Here is a 14,597-nt window from a genome sequence, read left to right as displayed (position 1 = left end):
TTCTGTAAACAGGTGCTGAGAAATGTGTTGTTCAGCTGGGTTATAGACGTGCCCCATTATAGAAGAAAAGGGAGAGCAGACACTGGGTTAGCACCCAGCACTCAAACGCACCATTTTTCTCCCTCTCCTGAACGAGTTTCTATTTGCCAATGACCCTCTTAATTATATGATATTCAGAATCAAAGTCAAATAGCAAATAACACATATATTTTCACCTGGGTAGAATAATTCATTCTTCCTATAATCTGAACATAAGACTTCAATTAATGCATTTTAAGGTTGCCCAAATTTGCCCAGAAGTCATATCAAACTTCTAATGATCTAAAATGCACACTTTTTTTTTTTTTTTTGCTAGAACTATTCCAAAACAGGATTTCCCCATCCCACATTTGTACAATTTGTTTTCAAAGACTCTTAATTCAGCAACTTTATTGTGACATTGTGGTCAAGTTAGAAACACAAAAAAGACCCTGAAAGACTTGTGGTATCAGGTAGCTAAGGAGAAGAACATACAGCCCTGGCTAGTGTGGCTCAGTGGATTGAGTGCCGGCCTGAGAAGCAAGGGGCCACTGGCTGGATTCCCAGTCAGGGCACATGCCTGGGTTGTGGGCCAGCAGAGGGCACGTGACAGGCAACCATACATTGATGTCTCTCTCCCTCTCTCTCCCCCTCTCTTTCTCCCTCCCTTCCCATCTGTAAAAGTAAATTAATAAAATCTTTTCTTTTTTTTAATACTTCCTTCACTTTATTTTATTTATTTTTCCAATAAATAAAATCTTTTTTAAAAAAGAATCTAGTACTTTTATTGAGGTGGGGGTAAGGGTTGTTGGGTTTTGGTTTTTTTATTTTAAAATCTGGTCAGGGCCCCCATCCTCTGTAAACCCTTATCTGACTAGAGGATAAAGACTCACTTCCTCCTTGTGCCATCACATTGTCATGTCACATCACTTTTGTATTATGCTGTATTCAGTGTTTCTCTTCCCCCACTAGGCTGTGATCTCCATGAGGACAGCGTCTATGTCTTCTTGATATTTCTTTTCCCCAAACCTCAAAAAACCTAAAATCTTATACATGTCAAATAAATGTGCATGGATGAATAAATGAACAAAAACAAAACTGGAGGAAATAGGAATGACAGTTTCATGATGATATGAACTGGTCTTGAAAAGTCATTTAACTTTTCCTCGAAGAAAAAGAAAGGGAAACAGTATACACAGACATTTAGAGGGACTGAGGAAGGTATAATAATTATGTGATCATTTCAAATCAAAAAAAGATTTTAAGAGAGTATCATATCCAAGCCCTCGTGTTTTTTAAGCACTTTATTATTTTTTATTAAATTTATTGGGGTGACATTGGTTAATAAAATTAAATAGGTTCCAGGTGTACGATTCTAAAGTACATCATCTGTATATTGCATTGTGCGTTCACCACCCCAAGTCAAGTCTCCATCCATCACGATGTATCCAAGTCCTCATGTTTGTAGATTAAAGAATTATATCCCAGAAAGATAAGGGGTCACTTCAAACTCAGAAATTTTAAGAGAACATGGACTAGAATCCAAGTCTTCTAATTCCTATTACAAAGTTCATTCAACTTGACTGAATCTCCTAAAACTGTTCACATCAGGTGAGGTTTTGATAAGGGTACTACCATCTTAACAGCTCAATACTGCTTGAGAGCGAAAGTTCTCCCAACAGGCACTATTACCTAAACTTTAGTCTATCAACATTCGGCTAGGGTTAGAATAAGACTTCTCTTGGAGGCAGCTACTAGTGCTCAAACTAGGGAATAAAAGGTGAAAAGCATTCATTAGGGCCATGGATTTGATTTTAATAGGCAACCAAATAACACACACGGATACAAGAGATACAAGACTTGCTCTTTTTGTGGATATACTCTGCAATTTCATCAGACACCCTGTAATCAAATAAACAAAAAGCCATCTCTTAACATTGAAAACAAGGTAAATTTCCCAAACCTGCATATTTGTGGGCTTTCGGGGAAGGGAAAGGGGTTCTTGTCAGTTTGTTTGTCTGTTGTTTGTTTGTCGGTCGGTAAAAGCCTTATTTTCCTTCTCCCATCCTAGAAACACAAAGTTAGCGAAGACAGTGTTCAACTGAGCAGTCCATCATGGCCACGCTATGTAATCTGGCACTGTAACACTCAAAACACTGCAAGATTAATTTTTTTTTATTATAAGGCTTTGGCACTGCTGAGATGAGGCTATCAAGAAATTTGATACAGTCCTGGCCGGTTGGCTCCCTTGGCTGGTGCAGAGTCCCATTCGCCCGCCCAAAGGTTGCAGGTGGGGGAGCGAGCGTACAGGAGCAACGATCACGTTTCTCTCTCACATTGATGTCTCTCTCTCTTCCTTTGCCTCCCTTCCTCTCTCTCTAAATTCAGTAAAAACATATTCTCAGCTGAGGATTTAAAATTTTTTTTGTTTGATAGATTAAAAAATCCCGGCCCTGGCTGGCGTAGCTCAGTGGATTGAGCGTGGGCTACGAACCAAAGTGTCGCAGGTTTGATTCCCAGCCAGAGTACATGCTTGGGTTGCGGGTTGCAGGCCATAACCCCCAGCAACCACACATTGTTGCTCTCTCTGTCTCTCTCTCTGTCTCTCTCTCTGTCTGTCTCTCTCTCTCTGTGTCTCCCTCCCTTCCCTCTCTAAAAGTGAGTAAATAAAAAATCTTTAAAAAAAATCCCAAGACTTTGGTTACATAGCAATCAATCAACCCCTTTTAAAAGATATCCTCTATTGAAAATATTCATAAATATACTTTCTTTTTCTTATTTTCCACCTCGAGTTGTATCTCAGTCCTTCCTTTCCCTACCAGCACTGAAGAGATTTGCAAGGTCCTATACATCCAAGTCTAAATGCACGTGAACTCTGGGCTTGACCATTTTAAAGGAGAACTGAACAAAGTAAAAGAAAATGCAAACTAACTTAGCTTGAGACAGAGTGACTGGAATGCATATTATTATATTTAATTTGCATATAGATGATAAAGTAGTGGTAGGTAGCTATGTGAAAACAAAAGCCAGATTAAGAACAAATAGATCTCAGGAGGAGAAAAGAATGGTACACCTGAGACAAAATGGACAAAAGCCAAAAATCTGAAACATACACCCAAGGCCATGTTATTGCAAAAGTAAAACGTAAGAAACAGGTTTTTCTGCTCACCAGATGTGTCTGTATGTCCCAAAATAAATACCCCTGATTAGCTGGAACTTCCATAGTGTAAGTCACAATACAGATTCATTCACTAAAATGTCACAACATAAATAGCATTAAAACAATGATCCTTTTCCAGCTCTTAATCATAAATAAATTGGTCATTTTTGTTTAAATTAAAACTGAATTGAATATCTTTTGTTCAACACTTCTTCAGTTTTCTGCTGCCTGTTAAAAGACTTACAAATGTGGTGTTAGAAAAATAGTTATTGTTAATTCTATAACTAGAAATCTTTGGTTGCAACTCTAATGTACTTTGCAATCTTTAAAGAGAAATTACTCAATAAAATGTTATTTCTAAGTAGGAGAAAATTTCTGAGATCACTATGGGTCACATTGTAAACTAAACAATCTTGGAAATTTAAAAGTAGTTTTGAAAAGTCTGCAGTATGCTAAAACTGAATGTGTATATTTTACCACTAGCTATAAATATCCAAGAATTTAAGTTATATCATTATGCTAAATATGGTTCATTTTTTTCATAAATTTAGCAAGCATTAGCTTTCACTGAATAACCATCAAAAGTCAGGTTAGTAAATTAGAAAAATAAATACTACAAAGAATATATTACATATTTGACACTGATCTCTCAAGCATTCTTGCAGAAGAAAAAAAATGGTAGAAAGTTAAGCAGTTAAAGGCTCTGCCAGGCAGAGAAGAAACTGCGCAGGAAGTGCTGATCAGCCAACCGCTCAGGATTCGCCAATGAACAGGACTGTGGCAGCCTACCTCAGTGCTCAGCCTCAGGGTGACCTTTAAATATTTTTCTCAATGACTTGTTCCAGTAACTCAAAAACTTGTTCATCATCTCTGTTGATAACATAAAGCTGATAATGCAATAGATGAAAGTTAAAAATGGTAAATGATGTAAAGCAGGGATGTCAAACTCATTAGCACTGGGGGCCACATCAGCCTCGTGGTTGCCTTCAAAGGGCCGAATGTAATTTCAACTCCTTAACAGTTAAGGAGTACTTACATTTATACAGTCCTAAAATTATTTGACACAGTAAAGGTAGAACACTGGGTTAAAAATAAACTAGATAAATTAAGGATGATAAATACATGAGTGTTGGCTGTATAAAATTCTTTACTGGTTACATATTTTTGATATACTCTTTTGTATCTTTAAATGTTTATATAAAACATTTTTTAAAAATTAAGAGTAAGTAAAAGACTAGAATAAAATCTATTAAATAAATAAAGTTATAAATGGGAAAACCTAAATTTTTTGGCCCTAAATCCCATGACTCAATTTGCTACATTCTTATTCTTTTTTTTGTCACTTTTTTATTTTATCCTTACCTAAGGATACGTTTATTGATTTTTTTTTTTAGAGAGAGAGAGAGGGAAGAAGGGAGGGAGGGAAGGAGACAGAGAAAGAGAGACAGAAACATTGAAATGAGAAACATCAATCAGTTGCCTCAGTACGTGATCCAGGGATTGACCCCGCAACCTAGGTTAGGTATGTACCCTGACACCCTTTGGTGTACAGGAGGATACTCCAACCAAGTGAGACACCCAGCCAGGGCTCTCCTCTACTCTTGGGTTAAAATGAAGACAGGAAGGCCTGGCTTAATAGCCAATTACAAAAATAAACATAAATAGGCAAATAAATAAATCTACCTATAGGCTTACATGACCAAAGTAGTTAACGGGGACAAAATGTAAGATACGGCATTTTAAAAAAGAAAAAAATACTAACTGAAAAGTTCGACTACCTTAGCCACACTAATAAAATAGACCTATTCTAATCTGAGCTGACCAGAATCACATTTAAAACATTACATGAGCCCTGGTGAGGGTGCAGATGGGAGGCAGCCAATTGATGTTTCTCTCTATATATCTTTTTAAAAAATTACCATGGTAAAAAACTACCATTTTTTAAAAAACAATACCATGCTTTAAAGGATTTAGAGTAAGAGGACATCTAGAAGGATTTCAGAGAGTCTAAATGCAATGGTACACAAGAAACAGGCGGGCTATGGAAAGTTGCCTGGAAAAGAGAAGCATGTGAGGAGACAGAACAGCTACCATCAGAGACATCACACCAGTCATCAATTACTTGAACCCTTGATGTATCAAAATGGGCAGAGATGTGTGTTCCATACAACTTCAGAGAATAGAACTAGGGTCAGTAAGTAGACCTCAGATCACTATTACTCAAGACAACCCAGCAGAAGAGACAGAGACTAAAAAACTGAAGGTCCCTTGCGAATCTCAGATTCTGTTCCCCTGGCCCTTATCCTTAATATGAGGTCTTTGTTCTCTAGAACAAATTGTATCCTTAATTTTAATTGTATGTTAGTTAATATTTTATATGCATACTCCCATAGAAAGAATGTCAAAAATTATGGTCCAACTGGCAGGCTAGTCCACAAAAGCTTATTTTACGAAGCTGTGCTACATTAATTATAGTGGAGTCACATTTTGCTTGATTTTATCTTTCTCAAATTCAATCCCATCTTCACCCCCATACCTGTCTCCCAAGTATGGAAAATGAGACTACCTCAGAATCAATCTGAGTTCTGAGCAAGTGAGCAGGAGGTCATCAGAACAAGGTAGACTTAAAAGAAAAAGTCCTTTTTCCCGTAAGTCACTTCCTAAAGTGCACTCCTAGTAATTTTTAATAAAGCAATCTGCCTTTTATACATTTCACCTTTTTGCACAGAATTGCCCGTGCCCCTCTCCCTAAGTTCGGGACCCCCGAACTCCCGCACACCCTAGTCTCCTACTGCAGCCCTACCACCCTGACTATCCCAATTCACCTTAATACTCCGACCTCCAAAATATACATCCTTCTAATCACAACTGCAGGGGCAGAGAAAATCTGACCAGAACAATCTATAAAAGTGATTATAAAGTCTTCATCTAACCAGAGATGGAGACAACTCCATCTAAAATGCAGTTGTCTATCCAAATTAATGCTTAATACAATTTCATGCAAGATAAGAAAGTAAAATTTTAAAAATCACCAGAGTGGGTGAAGATATTTTTGTGTAAAGTCCATTATTAGTATTCTCTGAAATTAGCTCCCATGAGTGAATTCTGTCTCATAACTTTCCTCTTTCCTCTATCTGAGCCTTCAAATTCTGTATAAGCCTATAGTTTCTAAAAATTGTATCCCTGATTTATGGGGGTAAGTACAGGGGAGGGAGCTTATGACAATAAGTAGGACTGGGAAAAATGACTTCCAATCATGTATTTGTATACAATTAAATCGTAACTGGAGGAAAACTTTGAAGAAATAAGTGAATATTAATAAGCAGGAAGTTAGGAACATTGTAACATTAATAAAATAAGGTTGTATACATTTCTCAGTCTTACATAATACCTGCTCTCTCATTAGAACCCATCAAGACTTCCGGTCAAGTTCATGATATAAATAAATATGGCTCACCTTCTCATATAACCACATCAAAATTACAACTAAAATACAGGACAACCATCACTCAGAACCGTCAGAAATAGAGTTGAATGGGAGTCCAACAACTATTAAATTAAAGAAACCATATCTATCCAGACTGGTAGGAGGGGCAGAGAGACAGAACGGGCTGGTCCCACAGCCACATGTGGTCAATAAAAAAATTCCAGACAGAGTCCTGGCTGGTGTGGCTCAGTGGGTTGTGGAAGAAAATTCTGGAGTCCCAAGCAGCTATTCTTAAAGAATGCAAACATGGACGTGCTCAGACTCACTCCTTCTGAGCTCTAGCACCAGGCAGCAGCTTAAAAAGCACCAGTAGCATACAGGGAGAAACTGAAGTGTCTGGTATCAAGGCCAGAGCTGTAGGACAGATGTCTTACAGACAGAAAAGGGAGCAAAGACCAATGTCCCTTTTCTAAACCCTCCCTGCCACAGAGCCACAGAGCCAGGCTGGTGATGTATCTGAGACTCTATCACCTGGCTAACACTGTTTGCTCCAACCTAGAGATCCCCAGAGACTCAGCCCCACCCAACTTACAGGCCCACCCAAGCTGCTTTTCAATATGAATGGCTGGTCTTGGTCCATGCTTTACAACCTCCTAAATCCTCTCAAACAAGCAATAGCCAGCCTCAGTGAGTCCCCAGCCCCCACACCTGTTGCTAAGTGGCCCCCGGAGAGGCAACAGCAGCAAGTAGCCTAGATTCACAGCTTGCCTTCACCTGGGAATCTCCAAGCCCAACACAAGTAGCAGGCATCTCAGATTGCTTTATAGCTCAGGCAGGGTGACCCCGGGGCAAAACACAGGTGGGGGCTGACCTTGGCCCACACCACCTGGGAAACCCCAGGGCCTGCACCCAGTGGGCAGCTATGGACCACATCAGAGCACCACCACCCTGCCCCTGCTAGCTGATCCTCCATGAAGAGCAGAGTTTGCTGGTCAGTCATTGCAGCCATCCTTGCAACTGAATGACCTGGGTAAATTCTCCCCATTGATCTCCCAACAGCAACCAAGACTCAACTACAAGAGGAGGGTGTGCTCAGCCCACACAAAGGGTGCACCTCAAGTACCAAGCCTGGGTGATAGGGGAGGCTGTGCCCTCCCCTGGACCCTACAGGACACCTACTACATTAGGTCATGCTACCAAGACACGGAGTCATAGCAACTCTCCCTAATACATAGAAACAAACACAGGCAGGCTGCCAAAATGAGACAAAGAAACATGACCCAAATGAATGAACAGATCAAAACTCCAGAAAAAGAGCTAAATGAAATGGAGATAAGCAATCTCTCAGATACAGAATTCAAAACACTGGTTATAAGGATGCTCAAGGAACTTAGTGAAGACCTCAACAGCATAAAAAGATCCAGTCAGAAACGAAGGACTCACTGATTGAAATAAAAAACAATTTACAGGGAAACAACAGTAGAGTGGATGAAGCTGAGAATCAAAGCAATGATTTGGAGAATAAAGAAGAAAAAAAACAACCAATCAGAACAAGAAGAAGAAAAAAGAATCCAAAAAAATGAGGATAGTATAAGCAGCCTGTGGGACAACTTCAACAGGTCCAACATTCGCTTCATAGGGGTGCCAGAAGGAGAAGAGAAAGAGCAAGAAATTGGAAATCTATTTGAAAAAATAATGAAAGAAAATATCCCTAATTTGGTGAAGGAAATAGACATGCAAGTCCAGGAACCACAGAGTCCTAAACAAGATGGATGGAAAGAGGCCCACTCCAAGATACATCATAATTAAAATACCAAAGATTAAAGATAAAGAATCTTAAAAGCAGCAGGAGAAAAGTAAGTTACCTACAAGGGAGTTCTAATAAGACTGTCAGCTGATTTCTCTAAAGAAACTTTGCAGGCTAGAAGGAATTAGCAAGAAATATTTCAAAGGCATGAAAAGCAGAGACCTACACCTAACATTGCGCTACCCAGCAAAACTATCATTTAGAATTAAAGGGCAAATAAAGAGCTTCCCAGACAAGAAAAAACTAAAGGAGTTCATCATCACCAAACCATTACTATATGAAATGTTAAAGGGACTTATTTTAAAAAAGATGATCAAAACTATGAACAATAAAATGGTGAAAAATTCAAATTTATTAACAATTGAATCTAAAAAACAAACTAGGCAAACAAGAACAGAGACAAAATCATGGATATGGAGAGCATTTTGATAGCTGCCAGATGGGAGGGAGGTGTGGGGGAATGGGTAGAAAGATGAGGGGATTAAGAAGTACAAACAGGAAGTTACAGAACAGCCAGGGGGATGTAAGGTACAGCATAGGAAACGGAGTAGCCAAAGAACCTATGCATGACCCACGGACATGATCAAAGGTGTGGGGATTGCCTGAGGGAGTGGGGGGTGCTGGGTGGATGGGAGGCAAAGGGGAAAAAATCAGGACAACTGTAATAGCCAAATCAATAAAATAAAATTTAAAAAAAGACCCATCAAATATCAACAAATGTGGTAGAAAAACAAAAATAATCTATTTAACAGCTTTAAAAGTAGATGATAAACTACATCGGAAACTGATACAAAATAATGTTGAATGTAAACTGTAATTGAAAAATAAAATTTAAAAACAATGATAAGTAATAATAAATGTAATACTAATAAAAATAAATGATGATTTAAAAAACAAAAAGCTGGTCAGGCGCAATAAAGATGATTGGAACAAGGATGTTGAGGAGAAGATGGAAGGGCAGTTGATGAAAATGTTTTTGAAATGAATGGATAACACAAATGCAAATGATCATGAATTGACCATACATATAACTGAAAGTAAAATATATTACTCTGAATTAACTCATGCAAAATGTGAAGAGCAGTGCTTGGTATATAAGCACTCAAAAAAGTGTTCACTTCTACAACTATTGCTTTGTAACACCCACTTTTTGTAATTTAAAGAAATTCCAAATACTCAATCCTACCCCCTCCTAAGAATGTAACACATATGTTAAGATAAATACAATCTAAATGTATTACCTCTTTCAGATTTCTTTAAAAGCAAGACTTGTCCTCCAGTTACAATGATGCGTTAGTCTATAAATTACTAGAGAACATTATTATATTATTATTCATTAAAGTTTTACTTCACCATTTTTATCCTTTACAATCACAGCCTTCTTCCAATCTGTTTTAATATCTGGCCAAAACCATCCCTCAACATACATCTTGATGACTGCATCTTCTTCATCAGGTGCCCTTCCTCCTCCCATTTCTACACCCCCCCCCCATCAGGATGCAACTTCAAACTCCCAGAGTTGGGCACCACACCTGGTATGCTCTCTCTGCACCTTCCAAATGCCTCCACTATGTGCCCGTATCAAATACCATGATAATAACTGTTGATCTACCTACTGCCACTATAGTCTGAGAGTTCCCTGAGGACAAGGTGCATATTTTCTTCATCTTTAGGAGGCTGTCACACAAAGTCCGATACTAAATGCTTCTAAATATTTGCTGAATGAATAACTCTATCCTTCAGAAATAAACTACATGGCAAAAAATAATTTAAATATAGCACAACCAGATGAATTAGTATACAGTGATTGAATCATCACTATAAAAACAAAGTCATCATGAAAACTCAATAATGAATGTTCAAGGAGCTGTGTATCTGCTGTGATAAAGAGCAAGAGATTTGGAGCCAGTCCCAGCTTTCCTTCATTCATTCAACAAATAATAATGAGGCTACTTTAAGCTAGGTACTATTCTATTCTGTCCTCATGGAATTTACATTTCAGTGTGGAAAGCTAAACAATAAACAATAAAATAAGGAAAGTGTACAGTAAGTTAGAAGGTGATATGTACTCAGGGAGGAAAAGCAGGAGGGAAGGGGACTTGAAGTAAAGGGGAAGAGAAGGGAAAACTTGTGACACTTTTAAACAGGATGATATAAGTAGACCCCCTTTACTCAAGATGAGGTTCAAGCAGAGTTGCAGGAGTTGAGAGAGATATCCAAGAAACTGCCAGAATATTTTCCAAGGCGGCTACAACATTTTACATTCCCCTCAGCAGTGTGTGAAGCTTCTGATTTCTTCACATTCTTGTCAACACTTGTTATCTGACTTTTTTATTCTAGCCAACCCAGAGAGTATGAAGTGTTAAAGTTTTATATTTGGTTCTAAAATTTGGAGTTAATTTTTTAATGTCATACAAAGCATGGCTCAAAGTCCAGTATTTTGCATGTGGAAATCCAACTGTTTCAGTCTCATTTGTTGAAAATGGTACCTTTGTTAAAAATCAATTTAATGTAAGTGTACAGATCTATTCCTGGACTCTCACAGATAGTATAAAAAATACAAACTCAAACAAGAGTCTAAGTAACAAAATTGTGTACATAGGAAGTTTAAGCCAATAGGAATAAGGGGGCCTGTATCTCTACTAATATAAATATTACTAACATTTCAAAGCGTGGCCATTATTTGGTTTAGTTGACAGCTTAATAAACATTTTGCCTTTGTGCCCCCTCAATTAAATAAAGGAAAAACCCATTCATACTCATAAAGAGAAAAATGTATTTCACAGACCCAGGTCCACTTGGCCTTTATAAGATGCACAGCAAGGCTCAGTCTGTTCACCACCAAGCAGCAGCACACAGGAGGTCATGAACAACTCACAGAGTGATGGTGGTACCAGCTGGCTGAGCTAATACAGCTATTCCTCAGTGACAGAACTAAGAAGAATAATTTCTTACTTGAAGGAGATTCACTGAGAGTTTTGTTTGTTGTTTGTTTTTAACTCCTCATCCAATGAATTAAAGTATAATTACTAGCTGGGGGGAAAATCACCCCAAAAATTCTGAATAAATTATAAATCCACACTATAACTTTCAGAAGTCCACCAAAATATTAATAGCTTTTGCCTAGGGACAAGACTAGATATGATTAATTACTTGCTTATTTAACTTGCTCTGTGCTTTTTTTCTTCCACTTTTAAATATTTTTCTCTTATTTTCCACAATATTCTATTTTCCTTTCATAACAGAGGGGAACAAAAACAAGCAGGCAAGAAATCAAGATAGTCTTCCTCCTGGTAATATAAAATGAATCACCTTTAACCTCTCAAAAGACCAAAGGAAAAATAAATTTAACAAAGGGTGCCAAAATAAATGACCCCAAAATAAGTTATTCCTAAATGCACCTTAAATAATTTAGAAACTTCACAGGAAACATGTTTTTAATAATAAATCTTTTTACTAAAAAAGAAGTTCTTTCCCAAAGCTAAACTAGATTTGACAGCCATAACTCACTCTGATGCCTCAAATTTGAGTAAGGGTCAAGACACGATGGGTTCCCTTCTGGCTCACACACTTGCCTCTTAATCCAATGAACGGGTACAGTCTCTGTCTCTAAACTGGGAATAGTTAATATCCCGGTAAGTTCTGCAGATCACCTGACATTCATTATACTACACTTAACAGTGTTTGCATTTTTACTAAATGACCATAGGTGTTTTTCAATGTCAAAATCTAAGCCATAACAAATTAAATTTTCCATTTATGTTTATATTTTATTATCCAGTATACTATACTAATGTTATTAATGTATTAAATAATCCATTTTAAGTCATTATTGCCAGAGACTAGAATCTTGCTTATTTTACTTGCTCCACATGGAGTTCAATCAAATAAAATACAGGTAATGAAGACTATTACCAATGCTTATGTGACTTGACTATGTTACTGCTAAGAAATTAGAATTTGCTATTTTTCAACAAAACTGGTCAAATGAGGTATGGGTGCCTTTATACCAGAGTAAGCTGGTCACAGATCCTGAGCCACACAGTTCCAGGAGCCTGTTCCTGGTAGCACATATAAATGCTCCCTTACACAAGCCAAGTGCTTCCAGAGCTGGCCAGAGAAACGGCTGGGCCTAACACTGGCTCACCATCTAGAACCAGCCATCTCTGAGAGAGGCCAGGAAAAAGCTGAAAGCCCTTCTGTCACAGATGCCGAGGGCTCTACTCTGATAAGAGGTTGGACTATATATGATCAAAAACCTCCCTCCTAATTCTCATATTTTATGATAAGTGCAAAGGTTAATATGACTTTGGTAAAGAAATTCCATTTAAGACCAACAAAATATTCATTAGCCAGGAGTCAGAGGTGAAACTAATGAAGTGGCAGAAAATCATATATTGATTAACATATTAAATGAGGTAAACCTGAAAAGCTTGCTGATGTGTATATTTAGAAGATAATGAGCTATTCCTACTGCAAAAAGAATGAGGTACTATCTCATACCATACAGAAAAATTAACTCAAAATAGATTAAAAAAAACAAATGTAAGTGATAAAATGTATCATAGACAAGAAACATAGGCATTAATTTTCATGACCTTGGGTTGGGCAAGGAATTCTTAGCTATAACACCAAAACACAAAAAAGGAAAAAAAAGTAGAAAATTAGACTTCATCAAGATTTAAAACTTCTGTGACTAAAAGGACACACAATTGTGCATCAAGAAAGTAAAAATACGATCCACATGATGGGGGAATATATTTGCAAGTCACATATCTGATGTGGGACTTATATCAAGAACTCTCACAATTTAATAATAAAAAGACAACCAAACTTTAAAACAGGCAAACAATTTGAGAAGACATTTCTCTAAGAAAGATATGCAAATGACCGATAAGCATATAAAAAGATGATCAACATGTTAGTCATGAGGGAAATGAAAATCAAAATTACAATGAGATGCTATTTCACACTTACTAGGATAGATAAAATCAAAAAGTCATATAAAAACAAGTATTTGCAAGCATATGGAGAGCTCAGAAAGTTCATACACTGCTGGAGGAATGTAAAATGGTGCAGCCACTTTGGAAAACTTTGTAGTTCAACAAAATCAGAGTTATCATATGACCCAGCAATTCCCATCCTAGGTATAAAAGAGAGGAAAACATATGTCCATGAAAAAATTTGTACATGAAAGTTGACAGCAGCATTATTATTTTTTAAAATATTTTATTTGTGTATTTTCAGAGAGAAGGGAAGGGAGGGAGAAAGAGAAAGAAAGAAACATGATATAGGAAGAGAAACATCGATAGGTTGCCCAGGGCATGTGCCCTAAATGGGAATCAAGCGGCAAGCTTTTGGTTCATAGGCGGGCACTCAATCCACTGAGCCATACCAACCAGGGCAGCAAGATTATTTTTTTTAATGTTTCATTGTTTACACCATTACAGTTGTCCCATTTTTTCCCCCTTTGCCTACCTCTGCCCAGTGCACCTCCCACTTTCATAGTCAATTTCCAAACCAGTGTCCACGTCCATGGGTCCTTCATGCATATTCTTTGACTAATCCCTTCATCTTCTTTCAATCAGTCCCCACCCCCCATTCCTCTTACATCTGTCATTCTATTCAATGATTTCACGCCTCTGGTTCTATTTTGCTCTTTATTTTTGTTTATTAGATTCCTCTTATAAGTGAGATCATATGATATTTGCCTTCTACTGACTGACTTATTTCACTTAGCATAACAATTTCCAGTTCCACCCATGTTGTCACAAAAGGCAGGAATTCCTCCACTGTGTAACTGTACCACACTTTTTTTATCCACTCATTTACTGATGGACACTTAGACTGTTTTCAAGTCTTGGCTATTGTAAATAGTGCTACTATGAACATAGATGTGCATAAATTCTTTTAAATTGGTGTTTCAGGATTCTTAGGGTACATTCCCAGCAGTGGAATTGGGTCAAAAGGCTGTTCCATTTTTTATTTTTTGTGGAAACTCCATACTGTTTTCCACAGTGGCTGCACCCGTTTGCATGCCCACCAATAGTGCACTAGAGTTTCTTTTTCTCCACATCCTTGCCAGCTCTTGTTGATAGTTGGTTTGTTAATGACGGCCACTCTGACAGGTGTGAGATAATATCTCATTGTGGTTTTAATTTGCATCTCTGATGGCTACTGATGTT

The 14,597-nt window shown here is 37.6% G+C and overlaps 1 protein-coding gene across 6 annotated transcripts in view; it reads right to left on the bottom strand.

The window, feature by feature from the left end:
* The window catches only part of NCOA1 (nuclear receptor coactivator 1), a 209,137-nt gene that overhangs the window by 174,511 nt on the left and 20,029 nt on the right, over positions 1-14,597 (bottom strand). The window lies entirely within an intron of this gene.

Source organism: Phyllostomus discolor, chromosome 6, assembly GCF_004126475.2.
Source record: "Phyllostomus discolor isolate MPI-MPIP mPhyDis1 chromosome 6, mPhyDis1.pri.v3, whole genome shotgun sequence".
In the NCBI taxonomy this organism is placed as follows: Eukaryota; Metazoa; Chordata; class Mammalia; order Chiroptera; family Phyllostomidae; genus Phyllostomus; species Phyllostomus discolor.
Note: the sequence above shows the minus strand (reverse complement) of the source record. Positions and strands in the feature narration are given on the sequence as shown.